This window comes from Oryza sativa, chromosome 3, assembly GCF_034140825.1.
Source record: "Oryza sativa Japonica Group chromosome 3, ASM3414082v1".
NCBI lineage: Eukaryota > Viridiplantae > Streptophyta > Magnoliopsida > Poales > Poaceae > Oryza > Oryza sativa.
Window position 1 is genome coordinate 15,511,161 of NC_089037.1, and position 15,284 is coordinate 15,526,444.

The 15,284-nt window shown below is 47.1% G+C and overlaps 1 long non-coding RNA gene across 1 annotated transcript; it reads left to right on the forward strand.

Annotated features, from left to right (window-relative positions):
* Positions 1-497: 497 nt before the first annotated feature.
* On the forward strand, positions 498-2,640 carry LOC9271349 (uncharacterized). The gene is made up of 2 exons (XR_001544806.3): positions 498-1,055; positions 1,357-2,640. It is a non-coding gene; the product is annotated as an uncharacterized lncRNA (long non-coding RNA).
* The last annotated feature ends 12,644 nt before the right edge of the window (positions 2,641-15,284 follow it).

Consider the following 15,284-nt stretch of genomic DNA (forward strand, 5'->3'; position numbering starts at 1 on the left):
GAATGACCCAAATAAAAGTTATAGGTCTTGATGAGTTATAGAACTTTGTTATTGATAACATTTTCAGTTGAAATCATTTAGTACTTGTAAAATGTCGTTTGAATTTATCATAATATGAAATTCAAATTGAAACTGTGCATACAAAGTCATATAGAAAAATGATGAAAATAAAAGTTATAGATCTTGATAAGTTATACAATTTTGTTGTTAACAACTTTTCCATTTGAAATCATTTACTACCTGAAAGATTTTCTTATATTTTAAAATTCAAATTTTATATAGTTAAATCAAAATCGGATGGCGAAATGACAAAAAAAAATTTTTCACATAAGTTTATTTAGTATGATAAAATTCGATTAGAAATTTTAATATTTTAAAATTAAATTTTTTCCCTCCTCCTCCATTCAAAATTTTTCCTCTCCTCTTCTCTCCCCCCTCCTCTCCTGATATTTTAACTTCCACCGTCCTTATCCTATCCTATCCTCTCCTCTCCTCTCAGCCTCTCACTCTTTCCTCCTCTCCTCTCTCTCTCTCTCTCTCACCGACGGGAGCTGTGCGGCGTGGCGGGCTCGGCGGCGACTCGCTCGGCACCGGCGGCGGCCTTCGTTCCCCGACCTCCCATGCGCGGCGGTGGCCTCCCTTCCCCGACGGCGGCGGGCGGCGGGCTCGGCGACGGCCTGCGGCGGCGGATCCGGCGGCGCCGTCCTCGGGAGGGCCGGATCCGCCGCCCTACGGAGGAGCTCGGCGCGCGGCGGGCACGGCGACGGCCGGCGGCGGCGACCCTCCCCCCTCGTCAACGCTGCAGCCACATCCCCGATCCACGCCGCATCTGCCGCATCACCGGCCTGCCCTCCTGGCTGGAGGAGGCGAGGTCGGGCCTTCTCTTCGGGGGCAGCAGGGAGGTCCGGAGGTAGTGCGTCCGCGTCGCAGTCCCCTGCCGCATCGGTGAATCAGCGGCGGCGTCGCGGCGAGCCGCTGGGCAGGAGGGTGCTCAAGTGGCTTCCCGTGGAGCGCCGATGGGTCGAGCACTCATCCGCCATCATCGAGCCACAACAGTAAGCTTTAATCTCTGTCTGTCTCTGTTGAATGATGGTTGATCCTACGATTCATCCGGTAGCACTGTTCCCTCGATCTGCAAGTTCTGGATGCATTTACTTGCGTATGATGATACTTAGATCTAAGTACAGTTGCAACTCCTCTCAGCAATGGTAATTCTTGGCATGTGTACTTAAGTCTTATTCCCCTGTCCTACAGAAAGTAAATCAATTTATGTAGCAGAGCTTTCTTGCCACGCTACATAGGTAGAGACTAAATATTCTGAACTTGTTTCATTGCATATTCATTTGGAGCTGTAAGTTTCTGATGAAAAGAGAAGGATGCAAGCTTGCAGTTGCTCTGTTGCAGATATGAATTGCAAGCTACAGAGGGTTGTGTGCCACTGCGTTCAAAGATCCCATTGACTAGAAAGATAAGTGTCATTTTCCCACCTTCTTCTTACTACCTTTTCCTATTCTTGAACACAAACATTTGCTACCTCAAAATGATTTTTTATTCATGTGATCCCTAAGAATATTGGCATGCAGTCTGCATACATTAGATGCTTACACCAATACTTTAATTAGTAGTTATTAAGAACCGCCTGTAAAAAAATTACATTCATGTAGGTGATGACTGATGAATGAGAGTGAGTGCATCATGCACTGTGCATGTTTATGCTCAATTTCTAGGCAAAGAGATCAACTTGCATCTGGCAATCAAACTAGATATCTATTCCATTATCTAAACATCTTGCCATGAGCTAATCTGCTAAAACAGAGAAGTAATCTGCTACTTCTACTGTATCTTCTTTCACACTGTAATTCATTTAGTTCAGTTCAGTGCGCTTTACAGAAGCAAGCAATTTAGCATTCAGCATTTCTGCTTCAATTAGCTGGTGAAGAATCTGATCCTGATCAGAGGCTACCCTTTAGACTTTAGCTTGCTGGTTTGATTCCAATCCTTGGTTGGATGAGTGGTCCAAATTTACCCAGTTGCACCAGTAGTTTTAACTTAGCCTGAAATTAATTAACTTAAGAGTTTCTTTCCTGTAGTGCTGCATTCAGTACTGCATTTCTCTGTACTTCTCTCTCTACTGTATACTATGTCAGTTTGTTGAGAACTAGATTAGATTTCTCTCTACTGTATACTGCATTTCAGTACTGCATTTCTCTGTACTTACAATGATGTCTGTTGAGTAGGATCTTGTAAAGGGTAAAGATACATTGATGCCATTGGTTGATTTTCAAGAGAAGAAATGTACAGGATGGAGGCAGCTGAAGATTTTGCCATCTGGAGTGGTGAAATATCTCAGAAATACATGCTATGAACATTTGGCAACCTTAGAATCAGATATCTTTGCTAGTTTGATACAACATATCCTTGTAGGTGATTGTTGATGGTGCATGCAGTTTGTTGAAACCTTTGTTTTTTTTCGGTTTGTAAGACTTCTGGTGCATTATCAGAAGAACCAGTTGCTATATGGGTTGTAACCTTTGTGCTATATGGGTTGTTGTTATTGTGGTTGATTGTTGGGCCTATGTGGGCTTAGCCCACTTGTTATTTGATACTAATATAAATGAATATAATATGATGGGCTGAAAATGGTGTGGTGTAATGTTTTGGCTTACATGGGCTTTTGCAATGGACTTGGCCCATTTATTATTTGATATTAAAGCAAATGGATATAATAAAATTGGGCTGAAAATATGCTACATCATAGATGGGCCAGGCTAAAATGTAGTTGGGCTTGCCATTGGGCTAAGCCCATAAACAGGGTGCTCAATACATGGATTTTAATGGGCCATCTGATATTTTGTGACGTTTTTTAGGCTAGATAATGACGAATGTGAGAGTCACAAAGTTATGACGACAGAAGGATCGTCACTAGATTAATGACGAAAAAATAAGGTTTCGTCATAGAATGCCATTAGAGACGCATGATAGGTGACGAATAAATTTTCGTCACGCGAGCGTCACAGATTACGAAACGTGACGAAAAATTCAATGTTTGTGACGTAAATGAAGCGTCATCTATCATAAGATATCTTGTAGTGAGCGGTCGCGCATGACGGCCGTGCGACAACGCCTCACTCCCGCAGTCCGGGAGAAAGGCAGCGTGGTGGAGGGCGGTCGCACGTGGTTCCGAGGTGATCGAGCGGCACCGTTGCGCAGGACCAAGCCATTCGCGCGGCGCCGTTGCACGGGACCGAGCCGGTCGTACGGCGTGGGACCGAGCCGGTCGTGCAGCACCATCGCGTGGGACCGCGCCGGTTGCACGCGGTACTGCCCTCCACCACGCTACCGCTCTCTCGGGATGTGGGAGCGAGGTGGTACCACACGGCCGTCCTGCGCGACCGCCGGTCCTGCGGAATGAAAGAGCCGCACTGCCTCGGTCCCGCGTCACCGTTGTCTGGAGGAGGTATATTTGTACAAATATTTTCCATGCATGTATATGAACGTAAAATATTAAAAAAAGTATATTTTCAAATTTAATTCGATAAACCAATCATCATTTTATGACGGGAAAGTAGCGTACGGAGGATAGCATGCACGTACACCTCTATATATCTTCCTGTTTATTGTGGCAACGCAGTGGTATATCTGTTCTGGTTTCTTTGTGATTTTAAGTTAAAAAATAGTGGGTTTCCCAGCGCAATTGTGTGGAACTAGATATATTAAAAAAAGCGATTTCATGTATATACATGTCTAGCTTATTTATGTTTCCATATATTCGATGTAGGTTCAGCTCTTTTCCTTTAATATTAATAAATATTATAATTTCTCTAAAGAAAATGATAATTTCTACGGTTAATTGGATCCATGCAACTACAAATATACCACTTTAGATAAATAACATTTCTATTCATGATATCAGCTATGTGCCACTGAAATTTTGGGAAATTAGAACCGTGCCACTCCGTCGTATTTTCCGTCAGACCCCTAGACGTTGGACCCACATGTCAGTTCCATCTTCCTTCAATCCCCCTCTTCTTTCTTACCCACGTGCAATTGAGGCTTACAGAGAGTTTTGATGGAAAATACGACAGAGTGGCATGATCCCAATTTCTATAAATTCGAGTGACATGTAGCCGATATCATGAATAGTACTGTCATTTATCTAAAATAACATATTTCTAGTGGCATTGATCCAATTAACCCTAATTTCTAGCAACGAAGGCAATATAATGGCTCTTTTCTGACACATGATCTTAATAATATACTAGGCTGGCTATATGTTTCAAGTTTTGCTACACGTAAGTACTGGTAAAAACAAGTCATTTTAACAAATTTGATATTCCTTTTTATTTTATATCTTTTACAAGAGATTCAGGGTGTGGAGATGAAAGGCAAAAGGCAGTTTAATTCTAAGAAGGTTCTTTTTCAGCGAACGGGTCGGCAGCTCCGCCGCGGTTTTCTGATTGGATGAACCTGATATATAGTCCATTCCAAGTCAAATAAATCTCTGCAATTAAATTCTGAAAAAAGGTTGAAAGGGAGGGCCAGATGGAACCAGCAGAAGAGAAGGCTTTCATCATGGGATAAAAGTTACATTTATAATGCCTTCTGTGTGCATGCACTGGACCATTTAATGCGCACAGCTGCAAAACCACCAACCATCCGGTCCTGTCTGTGTGTGACACTGATCGATTTACTTTAATTTTATGAATGGAACTTAATTTTGTTATATTTGACCAAAGGTTACCATCGACAATTGTAGTATATTCTAGTATGTATACTATACATAAGTAGAAATCTTACTAATTAATTAATTGATTTGGACATTATGAGTAGTATGTTTTAAGAAAAATCCCTGGGGTAGCTATGATCATCCGTGGACAATCATTTACCCGAAAGTAGGATTTGGTTGGCCATTGAATTTATAGTACCGATTGTTACAATTGTGTCTCACTCAGGTATAGGCATGGTGGAAAAAAAAAACTCGTAGCTTGTGGTTCCGGTTTTCCGGTTCAACCGTTGGGTAGGTCCGGTTTTTTTTACTACGGTATAGGGGTGGAAAAGAAACTCAAAGCTTGTGATTGATTCGTAGCGAGTTTGGTTCGGATTGACTCGAACTGTAATCTTAATAAATCGAGCCAAGCTAAACGTTTAGCTTGTGACTTTAATGAGCTGACTCATGAACTGCTCTTTAGCTCGTTAGTACAAGAGATAACATATTTTCATATACTTAGTGCTTCTTTAGTCCTTTAGTTACAGCCAAACTATTTTTTATCTAGTGAATTCTTCATTATTTAGTGTTTATTATTATGTTTACATATAAAAAATAGTAAATTATAAATTATAAATGTTATAGTTCGCATCAAATATGTCTACAAAGTTAGTTCCAGTTTAGAACTTGGAGTTGTACTAGGTGTTAGGAATAGAGGAAGAGTTGGACTCTATCATAAGATCTCTCTTAAATAGAGGAGCCAACCTATTGAAACCATATGGTGACTTAGGCTGTGTTCTTTTGGAGGGGTTGGGAACCCCTCCCCTCCACACGCAAAATGGAGCGATAGATTAACGCATGGTTAATTAAGTATTAACTATAAAAAACTTTAAAAAATGGATTAATATAATTTTTAAAGCAACTTTTTTTTGGCAAAAAAACACACCGTTTAGCCGTTTGAAAAGTGTGCGCGTGCGAGGGAGGTGAGTTGGGAAAGTTGGGGGAAAGAACTGGGCCTTAACATAGAGCGAGGGAGCGGCTATCGTCGGTGTCCGGCCGTGAGTCGTTGTAACTCTGATATGCTCTAATATGCTGGATCGGAGAGTAGCACCCGTAATCAGTGCCACAGGGATGTAGGCTACAGCTGAACCTTGTTAACAAATATCGTGCCTCAGTGTTGTTATCATGTTTGGATATCCTATGGCGTTTCTTCCACGTTTGGTTCTCGATGTGCTATTGAAGCCAGTTTTATAACAAGTGGTATCAAAGCCTGCAGGAGGTCCATGGATAGAGGCGCGATGGGGTAGCCCACACTGCACCGCTCGTGGTTTATGTCCATGGAAGGACATGTGTGCATGGTGGTGCACGATGGTGATCAACGGATTTTGACAGGTGGATCGGACACTTCAGGCGACGGTATGAACCGTTCAGTGGTTGTTTTCAACAGGGAGACAACCAGACATGGTGTTCGGGTTGATGCGATGGAAGCGATTGGCGATCCAACCGGTGGGTCAGAAACTTCAGGCGGGCGATTCAATAGGAAGACGTGTGGTCGCACGCTCAGGTTGATTGAAGCTGGAGGTGATCGGTGGTCTCAACAGGTGGAATCGAACAATTGGGGCATGGTGGCACGGGCGTTTCGGTGAGCTGCGTTCGATAGAGAGATGGCTAGACGTGGCCTTCGGGTCGTTCGATGGCTGTGGAGACGACATGGCAATTTCTCGGCTTCGTGCTTCCGCATAGATTGATGTCATTCAATTGAAGGTCAATGTGGGTGGATCCTTGAGGTTGCTTTAGGAGGTGTTGACAAGATGGTGCGTGTTGGATTGCTACATAGGCAGTGTATGGATGACAAGCATACAAATTGGGCCGAGAACGTTTAGGACAGCCTCCCTAATGAGGACACAACTAGCTCGGATATAACCATGACTACCTTATGTATTCATCAACCAAAGGTGCATATGTTCTATATTAGATTTACTTGTTATATATTTGAACAAACATTGCTACACAATGAGTTTTGTGTGTTCTCGTTTGCAGAGGTACTTACTTGGGTGAAGGAAAAGAGACCGAGCGTATGTCACGTCCTGATAAATTCATTCCGAAATAAAATTCATTTTCTAAAAGGAATAATAGAATTAATTAAAATTCGAAAAGAAATTGGCAAACATTAAAATACGTACAAGAAAAATTCGAATGTGGCCCGGAGAATTTTTGTTAAATTCTCCTTGGTCTAAAAGGAGCCCTCAAATTTTAGTGGAATTTTCAGAGCACAAATAATAATTATTAAGAAATAAACAAAGTTAAAATGGTTTTATAAAAAGAAAAGCCCTAAAAAGTCCTTTTTCCCCCCTTCCCCTCTTGGGCCGGCTCGGCCCACCTCCCTCCCTCTCTCTCCTCTCCCCCGCGGCCCAATCGGCCTCCTCCCCGCGCGCGTGCCGCTGACGGGCGGGCCCGCCCGCCACCCTCGCTGACGGGTGGGGCCCACCTGTCATCCCTATCCTCCCGCCGCTCCCGCCGCCTCGCCCGTGCCCTAGCGCCGCCGCCGCCGCGAATCCCGCCGCCTCCCGCCGTCCCCGCGCGCAATAAAGAGGGGGAAATCACTCCCCGTGATTCCCTCTCTCTTTCCCCCCATTTTTCCCTCCCTCTCTCCCTCGGATTCGGTTGGAAACCGCTCCCCTAATCTCGCCGGCGCCATTGATGGCGGCCGACCTCCCGCGCCGGTTTCCTCCCTTCCCCGGCCAGCCTCTCTCGCCCCGGCTCTATTTAAACCCTCCCCGCACCTCCTCCGTCCGGTTCCGCCTCTCGCCGCCCTTCCTCCTCGCCGGATTTGAGCTCGCGACGTCGCTCTCTCTCTCCGCCGTCGCCGCCGAGCTCCGGTCCGCCGCCGTCGTCACCCCGGACCGCCTCCCGCCTCGGCGTCGCCTCCTTCGGCTTCGCCGCGTCCTCGCCGACCTCGTCCACCCCTCCGTTTCACCCGCCGACCGCCGGAACGCCGCCGTCCCCGTCGACCCGAGCCGCGCCGCCGCCTTCCTCCGCTCCGGTAGCCGTTCCCGTCGTCGCCGTCGACCCGGGGTGAGCCGTGGACCGCCGTTTCGCTTCCCCCTTCCCTCCCCTCTCTCGGGCGCCGCTCCGCCGCGCCGGTGGTCGCCGGCGGCGACCATCGGGGCGCGGGCGCGCCGCCTCCCGTCGGCTGTGCCGGCGAGGCCGCCTTCGGGCGCGCCCCGCGGCTGCCATGTGGGGCCCGGCCGTCAGCCGCCCGTGCCCTCGGGTGCGGCTGACGCGTGGGACCCACGGCGCCGGCCGGCGTAAGCCGCGTGCACCCGGTCCACCGTGGACCGTGAGGCTGCCGCGTGGGCCCCACTCCCGTGGACCCGGTCCGCGCGCCCCTCCCCTCGGCTGACGCAATAAATCCGATTTTAAATTAAAATTTAAATGAAGAAATTCGCAAATATTCATTTAAAGAGCATATAACCTTTAAATGGCCATAACTTGGCCATTTGAACTCGGAATTGGACCGTTCAAGTCTCTAATTTTTCCTTAAGAAGTCAAGAACCCATTTTTGTGCTTTGTTTCTGCTTGTTATATGGAGTTTATTAGAGTAAAAGCCGTTTCTTTTCCGTTGGTCGTGTAGACGCTGCAGCTTCGGAAGATCCGCTCTTCGTGGAGGTTGAAGCCGACGTTTGGGAAAGCGAGCAAGGCAAGTCACATCATCCTTGAGCATATTGAATCCCAGTTTATAAAATTATGTTGATTTAAATTAATGCATTACCGCTTTATTTAAATTCCCGCGTTATCACTGTTTTATTTAGCCATGCCTATTTATCGTTGTTAAGACATTATTATTGCTATTGTTATTATTACCTTGTTCACCCTAGGAAAATAAAACCCCAACTAGTGGGTACTCTATTTATGGTTCCACTAGTATGAACTTAGGTAGATGCTTCGCTGGTTAATTAGGCAACATTAGGTGGTTTTATAACTTTAGACTTTGGGAAATCTCATATCATTTGGACATTATGGAATTGTTGGATTATGGTGGAATTGGACATACCCCTCTCTTCCTCTTTCAAAGCCCCTAAAACCTGTTTTTCGGTGGGGTTTGGGTGCATGCCAGTTGTGGGAAGTAGCACCCCGGCCACTATAAGGATTAAGCTCGGGCCTCTGTTGCAAAGCACTACCGTACTTCCACATGTCTAGTGGGTAAGGCTTAGTTTGTGGCTCAGTCTGGTTATAAACAAAAGTACACGGATGGAGATGGACGAAGTCGGGGGTCGATGGACATCTCTAGGACAAATGAAGGCTACACGAGCTGCGGCCCGGTAGTCGAGATGTCATGGCACAGGGCTGGTGTCCTGCTGCTAGGGGCTCAATCCTGCCTACCTGTCCCGGAGGTTCCGGCCGTAGGTGGGGTTGGGTCGGTACTCTTGTTTATGGCTAGGATGGGTTGGGAATTATGTCATGTCTTCCGTCCGTATACCGTGGTGGTATGTGGCACGTGGTTACACGTGAGGAAGATGTGTCTTGTGGGTAAAGATGTACACCTCTGATCAGAGTATAATCTATTCGAATAGCCACGCCCTCGGTTATGGGCAAGCCTAGCAATGTACCCAAGTTAGTGTTTTAATTCTTAAAATTTGCTTAACAACTAAAATGTGGAATGGTTGGCCTGGGTTGGCTTGGGACGAGCTGGGACCCAGGGTCGGGTTGCCAGTTCGGTCTGAATCATCGTAGGCCTTGGGTTAAGGCAGGTTCGTGAGGGTTCACGACCTTGATTAATAACACTGTGTAGCTCTAGGATCGTCTTTTTAAAATGGCTTTGGGCAACTAAGTGACTTTTAAATGCGGTTTACTGCAAAACTTAACCCTTATTATTATCCCCTTGTACTCCCTTGCATTAATTACGCATCTCCGGTGTGGCTTGCTGAGTACTGTGGTTGTACTCATTCTTGCTCAATCTTTTCCCCCCCCTTCAGTAAGAGAAGCTTTGGAGAAGAAGTCTTAGGTGGAGTCCTGGCTTATACCCCAGTTGAGCGCCTGTGAAGATGGAGCCGTAGGCCCGCTAGTCCGCTGCTGTTTATTTTTGATTGTCAGGCCTTAAGTGCCTTTGTAATAATGTAAATATTATCGATATAATAAAGATGTGCCTTTTGTATCATGTTTGTTCGGTGTACCCCGGCTTTTCCTGGGACGGGGATTAGTACACTAGCGTTCGGGAAAAGGTAATTTTCTCGGTCGCGACAAGCTGGTATCAGAACCATCTCGACTGTAGGATAAGCCAAGTGGATAAAACCTAAGGACATATTTTATAAATGAAACTATTTGCGAAAGTTCCTTTTTCCTCCTTTCCCCTGTGCTATTTGCAAAATGTTTACTCTTTCTTCCTTCTTCAAATTTCAACTAGTACTAGTTGGTCAGCTTTGTGAAGAAGAAGATGTCGTCAATTGTCTGCCGAAACTCCAGAAGACTGCAGGATCCGCTAGCGAAGTGGAGGAAGCAGTGAAGCCAGCTGTGAAGCAGGAGTGAAGATCTTGAGAACCCGTCACAGAACCTAAGCCACCCTCTAGGGTAGAGTCGTTAGTCGTGTGTTTCCTTGCTTGTGTGTGTAGCGCGTGGTTTGCATCAGCGGGTTGTGATGTAACCATGCTAGGTTGTTTGCTTAATCAACTTGCAGAATACGTGAAACAAACAACACATCAGCAAGAAGAGTTAGTTCCTTTAAGGTCCTGTCTCTAGTTCTGGTCTATTCTTTCCTGGCTTGTTTCCTCTCTCACCTCAATCCCTGTAACAGATGTTTAACAGAGAAAAAGGAAAGAATGTCAGCGGGTATGCCTCAAGTAACTCAAGTTTTCAACTCAATCCACCACTGGCCTCAAGAGAGTTAACCAGGGCACACCCTTGGTCCATTCCAAGCATGCTGCTTAGTTCACAGCTACCATTGGTTGGAAGTCAAGACCAAAATCAGTATGTGTTTGATCGAGCATTTGCCACCCAGGTCAATGAGCTTCCAATGCCAGAAGAGGATGTCCCCTTTTGTCACGATTGTAGAGAACGAGGACACTATGCCCTGAATTGTCCATGGGTATATGCCAAAGAAGCCCCTTCCTTTGGTTTAGCAGGGCAGACATCGCTAAACCAGCCTCCTCGCACCAAGTCAAGCTTGCAGCCTAGTGTGCAAAGTAGAGAGCCCAATGGAGAGAATCCATTGAATCCCGAGAATTGCTTTCCTCCTAGCCTTTCGTACCACGTGGGGTCACGTACTAAGCAAGCCAAAGGCAAGAAGAGTAAGAATCAGCAGAGAAAAGCACCGATGCGAACTGAAGAAGAAGTACGTAAGATGACTATTACCAGCACCGAATGGCCTCCAGCAGGGATAACTATTCCTAGACATCAAAGAGGAAATACCTTTCGAGGTGCACGACAGTTGACCCAGCACCTTCTAAGCCATGGTGGCAGAGTATCTGATAGTGAAGGGTCAGATCAAGTCTCCTCGGATGATGAAGATGAGTCTCCCCGACATGTCGGCGAGGAAGAGATGGAATCAAAGGCATGCACCCGTTGTGGAGAAATTGGACACATTGCTAGCATGTGTCTCACACTCTGCCCTTATTGTGAAGAAGACCATCCACCAGGGGAGTGTCCCACCCGCAAGGTCACATGTTTTCTGTGCGAAGGTACAAACCATGTGCCCAAGGATTGCCAACTCAGTGTGTTGTTGACCAAGACCGCAGAAATCCAACGAACAACCCTACGATTGTCTCATCAGCTAGTTAGCTCCAACAGCAACATCGACGATATCATCCACAGCACCAATGCTCCTCCTGCTGCACCTGACTCTGCAATAAATCATAGCAATAATACCTTCAGCACCAACCATTCTCTGCACCGACAGCCTCAGCAAAGAATTGTCATCGATGGAAGAAGTTGTGTCTCTCCCCGACCTACTCCAGGCCGAGCAAAGGGCAATCAACCTCAGGAGGGCGATACCAAGCAGAAGACTGTCATCTGCTTCAAACAGCAATCAGAAGGAAGCTTCTCCTGTGAATGATAGCAATATGCAGTCCTATCACATCATCACAGAACCAATCAAGGATGATGTAGTCACTAGAACAATGCCAGCTATATCTCTCCAGAATTAGAATGAGTAGCCATGTTTGTGATTTTCAGTTCGCTACTTATCACTGTAATCAAAAGTTTGCAGCAATCATGTAATAAATAAATATATTCATGTCTATAAACAGTGAGCTTGCTATGTTTATGGATGATTCCTGTTGAGGATACAATGTACCGATGTTAAGCACCTTCCCTTTTTGTTTAAGGCAGGGCCTTGTATTCGTGTAATAAGGAAGAAATGTGTAATACAGACAAGTTCTAAGAGGATTCTTTTGGAAGATGCGGATATGTGATCATGTGTAAAATTGTTTACTGACAAAGGAGACCTAGGGTCTCGTGTCAGAGGAACTATATTCTAACCTCGAGTTAATAACCAACCTGTTGATGGAAAAGAAAACCAATTAAACTGTGTTGGGTTAAAAAGCCAATGAGACAGTAGTTGGGGATAAGAGTTTGGGTACGCCTTTTACATATCAAGATAAGGATTGTTGGATGAAACCCATAAGGGTACCCGCCATGCCTCTACATTGATAAGTTCGGATATACCTACAAACAGTTAAGAAGATCCAGGAGACATCAACATTTGAGGACATAGTAGTCGATGGTTGGTAATTAGTCTATCAGGTATCAGAAAAGGGTCAAAGGTGATATGGCAGAAGAACAATTTGGATGCTCCCCATCTCGAGGAAGCACTAAAGATGATCATCGGCAATTAAACCCTAGTGGCATAGATACAGATAGCAAGCAATGTATTTCCCTGAAGGTAGTCAGTGCAGCTTTTTGACGAACCCCGTCAAGGTTTCACTGAAAGGCAGCAAGCCAAAGGATCTCATCGCCACCAGAAGTGTCCGCGACCCACCTTAAAGAGTACCACCTGTTAGAGATAGCCCGAAAGATGATTGATCAAGGAGGTTGGCAAAGAGGTTCTCTAGCAGGAAAGATGTAGGCCGAAAGGTGATTGATAAAGGATAACGAGAACCATGATTTGTGTCACTCGAGGAAGACTCCCGATAGCAAACAACCCTACAACAGTTGCCCTGTCATTAAAGTAGGTGAATTCACGAGTAAGAGAGATGACCACAGGTAGAAGTACTTCTATGGGGACAAGGATGGAAACTTTTGTGACATGACCAAGAAGTCAAGAAGTAAAACCTGAACAGTGGAATCTAAAGCTCGGTTCAACCTTGGGCTTTGTATCAGATGCTACTAGAATAAAAGCACTTGCACTAGTATCATTCAACGCACTTTCCTAGCAATCGATCCATCGAGAAAGAACACATCGAGGCTGAAGGTGCAAAGGAATACGTTGAATGCTAAATGATGACAACATGAAGAGAATAGTGGAAAGTAAACTGAATGTAAAGAAAGTGAATCCGAGTTGTCTGTTCGTGGGAGCTATTCCCAGTTATGAACCAAGTGATATGCTCGAAGATAGTCTATGGAGGTCAGATTAAAATCGCATCTAACAACGAAGCTTCAGATTTGGCAGGATAACGATCAGACCATAACAAGTCCAGCAGTAAAGTCATTTGGGGAGACGTCAAAGCATGTCAAGTGGGATAAGTTGGTTCTTCTTAGAAACATAATTCAAAGGCAAAGTTACCGACCCTTGCATCGAATAGCAGAAGTAGCTTGCACCCGGAGACCAGGAAAGCTAATATGAGGCAGTTGGTGGCAAGTTAGAAGTAAATGACAAGCATGGTATTCTCATGATGACAAGCATGGTATCCTAGTAATGACAAAGCTGATGTCGACGCATGTCATGAAGGTGGTAACTTGTATGAGGTTGACGCCAAAGATATGAATGATAAGAAGTTCTAGGACTGAAGCCCCATCCTCAACTACCACAGCCTAGTCTGAGTCAGTTAAAGGTGCAACCAGGGACAAGTCGGGTGAACAGAAGATTCCATCTGCAACAGGAGATCGAGACAAGCAGTCCAGAGTGGAGAAGTTTTGCTAGGCAAGTTCGTTATAGAAGACGCGACGGAAGAAGTCAGACAAGAAGAGAAGACCGCCCAACCTATCTTCTTGCTAGCCTCCTCGAATCTCGGGGATGAGATTCTTGTAAGGGGGGTGGATTTGTCACGTCCTGATAAATTCATTCCGAAATAAAATTCATTTTCTAAAAGGAATAATAGAATTAATTAAAATTCGAAAAGAAATTGGCAAACATTAAAATACGTACAAGAAAAATTCGAATGTGGCCCGGAGAATTTTTGTTAAATTCTCCTTGGTCTAAAAGGAGCCCTCAAATTTTAGTGGAATTTTCAGAGCACAAATAATAATTATTAAGAAATAAACAAAGTTAAAATGGTTTTATAAAAAGAAAAGCCCTAAAAAGTCCTTTTTTCCCCCTTCCCCTCTTGGGCCGGCTCGGCCCACCTCCCTCCCTCTCTCTCCTCTCCCCCGCGGCCCAATCGGCCTCCTCCCCGCGCGCGTGCCGCTGACGGGCGGGCCCGCCCGCCACCCTCGCTGACGGGTGGGGCCCACCTGTCATCCCTATCCTCCCGCCGCTCCCGCCGCCTCGCCCGTGCCCTAGCGCCGCCGCCGCCGCGAATCCCGCCGCCTCCCGCCGTCCCCGCGCGCAATAAAGAGGGGGAAATCACTCCCCGTGATTCCCTCTCTCTTTCCCCCCATTTTTCCCTCCCTCTCTCCCTCGGATTCGGTTGGAAACCGCTCCCCTAATCTCGCCGGCGCCATTGATGGCGGCCGACCTCCCGCGCTGGTTTCCTCCCTTCCCCGGCCAGCCTCTCTCGCCCCGGCTCTATTTAAACCCTCCCCGCACCTCCTCCGTCCGGTTCCGCCTCTCGCCGCCCTTCCTCCTCGCCGGATTTGAGCTCGCGACGTCGCTCTCTCTCTCCGCCGTCGCCGCCGAGCTCCGGTCCGCCGCCGTCGTCACCCCGGACCGCCTCTCGCCTCGGCGTCGCCTCCTTCGGCTTCGCCGCGTCCTCGCCGACCTCGTCCACCCCTCCGTTTCGCCCGCCGACCGCCCGAACGCCGCCGTCCCCGTCGACCCGAGCCGCGCCGCCGCCTTCCTCCGCTCCGGTAGCCGTTCCCGTCGTCGCCGTCGACCCGGGGTGAGCCGTGGACCGCCGTTTCGCTTCCCCCTTCCCTCCCCTCTCTCGGGCGCCGCTCCGCCGCGCCGGTGGTCGCCGGCGGCGACCATCGGGGCGCGGGCGCGCCGCCTCCCGTCGGCTGTGCCGGCGAGGCCGCCTTCGGGCGCGCCCCGCGGCTGCCATGTGGGGCCCGGCTGTCAGCCGCCCGTGCCCTCGGGTGCGGCTGACGCGTGGGACCCACGGCGCCGGCCGGCGTAAGCCGCGTGCACCCGGTCCACCGTGGACCGTGAGGCTGCCGCGTGGGCCCCACTCCCATGGACCCGGTCCGCGCGCCCCTCTCCTCGGCTGACGCAATAAATCCGATTTTAAATTAAAATTTAAATGAAGAAATTCGCAAATATTCATTTAAA